This window comes from Rhinopithecus roxellana, chromosome 6, assembly GCF_007565055.1.
Source record: "Rhinopithecus roxellana isolate Shanxi Qingling chromosome 6, ASM756505v1, whole genome shotgun sequence".
NCBI lineage: Eukaryota > Metazoa > Chordata > Mammalia > Primates > Cercopithecidae > Rhinopithecus > Rhinopithecus roxellana.
Window position 1 is genome coordinate 49325991 of NC_044554.1, and position 5797 is coordinate 49331787.

Here is a 5797-nt window from a genome sequence, read left to right on the forward strand (position 1 = left end):
AGACAAATGGCACTATAGTAAACTAAAAAGTTTTTGCACAGTGAAAGAAGCAATTAACAAAGTGAAGAGACGAACTGCTGAATGGGAGGAAATAGTTGCAAACTATTCATCCAACAAGGGACTAATATCTAGAATATGTAAGGAACACAAACAATTCAACAATAAAAAAATAAGATTCAATTAAAAAGTGGGCAAATGACATGAATAGACAATTTTCAAAGGAAGACACACAAATAGCCAACAAACATGTTTTTTAAAATGCTCAACATCTCCAATCATCAGAGAAATGCAAATCAAAACCATGATGAGACATTATCTCACCCTAATTAGAATGGTTATTCCTAAAAAGACAAAAAAAAAAAAAAAAAAAAAAAAAAAAAAAAACAGATGCTGGCAAGGATGTATAGAAAAGGGAATACTTAACAATAGCAAAGATATGGACTCAATGTAAGTGTTCATCAATGGATGAATGGATAAAGAAAATGCGGTATAGATACACAATGAAATACTATTCATTCATAAGAAAGAATGAAATCATGTCATCTGCAGCAACACGGATGGAAATAAAGGTCATTGTGTTAAGTGAAATAGTCCAGGCACAGAAAGACAAAATACCACATGCTCTCACTCATGCGCAGGAGCTAAAAACCTTGCTCTCCAATACCAGAGTTTGGGAGGGTGTGAGGGTAGGCGGGGGGAGAAATGAAAAGAGGTTCGTGAAGAAGCACAAACTTACAGTTAGATAGAGGAAATAAGTTCTAATTTTCAATAGCAGACTGCGGTGACTATGGTTAACAACAATATATTGTATATTTCAAAGTAGCTGGAAGAAAGAACTTGTAATGTTACCAACATATAGAAATGACAAATACTCAATATGATGGATACCCCAAATACCCTGAGTTGATCTTACACATTTGATGCACATTAAAAATGCTCACACGTACCCCCACAAATGTGCAAAACACTATGTATCAATAAAAGGAAAAAAGAAATAGTAGAGAGTCTCACAAGTGTTATACACATAACTTGTTATCAGAATTATATTCAGCAATGCTTTTCAAACCGCAGGTCATTAACCATTACTAGTCTGTGAAGATAGTTTAGCAGGTTGTGAACAGCCTTTTGTTAACAAATGAGAATTCATCCAGGCTGGAACAGAATATAATTGAATTGGAAAAAAAAAAAAAAAAAAAACACCTTTATTGCATGTAATAAGGCTGAGTGTTGTTTTGTGAAAGTTTGTTTTAATCGTATGTAAATGGGCTTTTTGAGCACATAATGAAATATGATATAAAAAGTATTTGTTATTATAGGTCACAGTGTTTTTTTAAAAAAACAATGGCCTACAATGTTGATCCTCAGGAATCCACCCAGAATTTCCAGGAAATAAAAATAACAGAAGAAAACAACGAATTGGAAAAACAATGAAAGAGAAGCAAAGAGAGAATCAATGACCAAAGAGTTGTTCCTTGAAAAAAGTTCATAAATTAATAGTGACTAGCCATATTGGCCAAGATAAAAAGAGAGAAGACACAAATTATCAATTTTAGGAATAAAGGATGGAAAATTTTTTCAGATCCTAGTTATTTATAAACATAAAAATAAATCATACATGTGTCATACATGACACAGCAGCAAAACTCACTCAAGAAGAAATAGGTATCTTGAATAATCTACTATACATTAAAGAAATTGAATTTGTGGTTTAAAATTCTCAAAGAAAAATCTTCAAGTCCAGATGGCTGTACTAACAAGTTTTTCCTAACATTTCAGAAAAATGTAATATAATTATATACAATTTTTTTCCATAAAATAAAAGGGGAGGGAATGACACCCAGCTCGTTTTATAAACTCAGCATTACGTGATATTAAAAACAAAGACATTACAAGAAAATTACAGACCAAATATCCCCCACAGCATAGATATGAAAATATTCAATAGAATGCTAGCAATTGCAATCCAACAATACATAAAAAGATAACATGTCATTACCAAGTGAGGTTTATTTCATCATGAAAAGATAGTTAAGCATTCAAAAGTTAATTAAATTAGTTCATCACATCAGTAGACAAAAAAAGAAAAACATTGCTCATCTCAAGAGATGCAGAAAATCATTGGACGAAATTTGAAATCCAACCATAATGAAAATCCTCAGCAATTTAACATTGCTGAGTAAACATCAGAGTTAATGCTAAAAGACCAAATGCTTTGGTCCTAAGATCAGGAATAAGGATGAGAAGTCCATTCTTACTACTCTTTTTAGACACACTGAAAATTCTAAGTGCAATAAGAGAAGAAATTTTAAAAAAAATAAAAAGACAGACAGACTGGAATGGAAGAAGTAGAAATGTTTCTCTTTGCAGATGACATGATTATATATTTAGAAAATTATTAAGAATCTACAAGAAAGGTATTAGAACTAATAAGTAAATTTAGCAAGGTCAATAGTTACAAGGCCAATGTAAATTTAATACACAAAATCACGTTTCTGTCTACATTCTATATACTACCAATAGAAACTGAAAATTTTCAAGCAGTGCTATTGTAACGATAACAAAAATAAGAAATACTTTGGTAAAAATTTAACAAAATATGTTTATACAGGTGTTATGATCTGCATATTGAGAACTTAAAACGCCAATGAAATAAATCAAAGATCTAAACAAATATGAGATGTTCCTTATTCAAGATTTGCAAGTCTCAACATTGTTATGTTAATTTATTAATGTTAATCATAAATTAACCTTCCATAGATTCCATGCAACCTTAGTAGAAAATCCCAGCAATATTCTTTTTGGAGAAATCAACAAGCTAATTCTAAAATTTATATGGAAAAAAATCAAAGGAAGTACAAGAGCTGATATAATTTTAAAAAGAACAAAGCCTGAGGACTTAATTGTTTCATTTTAAGACACATTAATCAAGATGTATAGATCAAGATTAAAGTATAACACTACATTAATCAAAACAACGTAGTATTGGTGAAAGGACAGACACATAAATCACTGTAACAAAACAAAGTCCAGATAAAGACTCACATATAAATTATCAATTAATATTTGATAAAGGTACAAAGAAAACTCAGTGCAGAAAAGAGAATTTTTTCAACAAATGATCTGAAAAACTTGAACATCCATTTGCAAAACTTTTAAAATCTTGACCCATACCTCATACCACATGTAAAAATTAAATCAAAATGAATCATAAACTGAAGTGTAAAAAAATAAAAATTCAGAAGAAATCATAAGACCACAAATTGATACCTTGGATTAAACAAAGACTTATTAGATATGAAATCTAATCTCAGTCATGAAGATAAAATTGATAGTGATTCATCAAAGTTAAGAACTTCTGCTCTTTGTAAGACACTGTTCAGAACCTTAGAAGACAAGCTATACACTGGGAGAAAATATTTGCAAAAGGCATTTCTGATGAAAAACCTGTATCTGAGATTTCTGCCTCTCTTCCCAGTGGGGTTCCCTCAGCCCGCTCAGGATATTGTCAACAGCTCAGGCACTAAGTATTGGTAAAAAAAAAAAAAAAAAAAAAAACTGAATGAGGGTAAAACAAAGTCCATGAATTATTAGATAGTCCAGAAAAAAAAAAATCCTCCCGCAGTCCAAGGACCAGATAACAGCAGGAAATGCAGTTAGAAAGAATCACCTGGAAGTAAAAGCTGGAATCTCAAATAAAATTACCAGTTGTATTTTTCAGTTGTTACAGGAGGCAAGTGTCAAAACTGCTTTCACCAGAATATGTGGGGAGACAGACAGCTTTTGCTGCTCCCGAGTGTGAAATGATTCCAACTGAATGGGTTTGCAGAAGAATAGCAACTGATTCTTTTCTCAAAAGAAATCCTGATGACAAGGCAGGATATAAGTTTTACCCACCTAAACTGGAGATGTTTTTCAAGGATGATGCCAGTAACAACCCACAGTCATCTAAGGAACAGCTAATTGCTCCAAAATTTTGCTTTGGCAGACTTCTCATAGGCCAAACTGAAGTGGGTATCGTGTCATTTTACACAGGCTTTTTTTTTTTTTAAATATTGGAGAAATCTTGGTTGCTCCAGAACTGTATACTGGTTGACATGATGATCAAATTTGGTGTTGATATAACCCCCAAAGAAATTGTTCTTGCTGATGATATTGATAATGATTCCTGGAGACTCTGGCCATCAGTAGATTGAAGCCAACAGAAAGACAAACAGCCTCATCAGGACCTCAAAGAAGTAACTCCTGAAGGGCTCAAGATGGTAAGGAAAAACTTAGAGTGGGTTTCAGAGAGAGAAGAGTTGCTTTTGAAATTAGAAAGTCCACGCAGGATGGCAGTATTGGTAGGCTATACTTCTGATCTTGGCCACTGTGAAAAAATCAAGAAGTCCTGTGGAAATCTTGGCATTCCGTGTGAACTTCAAGTTACATCTGTGCATAAAGGACCAGATAAAACTCTGGGGATTAAAGCTGAGTGTGAAGAGGATGGCATTCCCACTCTATTTGTGGCAGTGGCAGGCAGAAGAAATGGTTTAGGACCAGTGATGTCTGGGAACACTGCATGTCCACTTATCAGCTGCCCTCTTCTCATGCAGACTGGGGAGCTCAGGATGTGTGGTCTTCTCTTCGACTACCCAGTGGTCTCAGCTGCTCAACCACCCTTTATTCAGAAAGATCAGCTCGGTTTGCTGCTCAGATATTTGGGCTAAACAACCATTTGCTGTGGGGCAGGCTGCTGTTCATATTTACTAATATCTCCTTATAGGCAGAGAAGTTACTATAAGGACATTTTCAAATTACTCTCTTATCCACTGTATGGTCATTGTCAATTGATAATATAATTAAAGAAATATCTTTCATAAATGCTAATAATGTTCTATTATAAAGCTCTAGAGTTATTACCTGACCTATATGTCAATCCATAAGTTTTAGGAGGTAAAACTGGCTATATTTTAGGTAATAAGAGCAATGTCGTTCTCATTCACTCTATTGTCTTCACAAAATTCTAAGGGTATAGTTCTAAATTTTCAGTTAGTATTTCAGAAAGTGATTTCTATTTACATGTACATCTGTAGATAAGCTCTGATTTTCTTTTAAAGAAAAGTTGAGATTGGGTAGAAAACAAGGTAGAGGAGCACTGTTGTGCCCATGGAAAGGGGACTTTTCTGAGACCTTCTCTGCTGGTTGTTAGAGCAATTTTCCATGTAAACAGTAGAGTTACCTTTGCCATGCCAAATGAAAGATTTAGTGAATCTTACTTGGCTATGTAACAACAACAACACTCAATCATAAAATGAACGATTTGATTTTTAAGATGGTCAAAATATGTTATTAGACATTGCACCAAAGAAGATATGCAGATGGCAAATAAACACAGGCAGAAACACTCAGTATCATTTGTGGTAAAAATTATCTTCTTTATACTTTCCTGTATTCAATTTTTTTCTACTATTAGTAGTATTGTATATTACTTCTATCAGAAAAAATAATTTTAGTATTAGTTTGGTCAATTTTATAATCATGCTTGTATTTTTTAAATCATTTAAATCATGGAGAGCAAACATTGCTGAGAAAATACACCTATTTTTATGGACGATGGGTTTTTTTTTCATTTTTTCACATTTTCAACTTTCATTTAGTGAACATATGCTACTTTTTATCCTTAAAAAATGTTTAAAAAATCAATTTTACAAGCATGGGGTAGGAAAACTCTCTTGTTAATAAATGAAATGAAAAATCTTTGTACTTTTAGTTGTTCATAAGTTGAAAATGAGTAATGTGATATATCTTTAAACACAAA

The 5797-nt window shown here is 32.8% G+C and overlaps 1 pseudogene across 1 annotated transcript; it reads left to right on the plus strand.

Moving 5' to 3' along the window:
* Positions 1-3555: 3555 nt before the first annotated feature.
* On the plus strand, positions 3556-4729 carry LOC104674950 (annotated as a pseudogene). Its single transcript, XR_004058049.1, has one exon. The product of XR_004058049.1 is annotated as a multifunctional protein ADE2 pseudogene (transcript).
* Positions 4730-5797: the final 1068 nt, after the last annotated feature.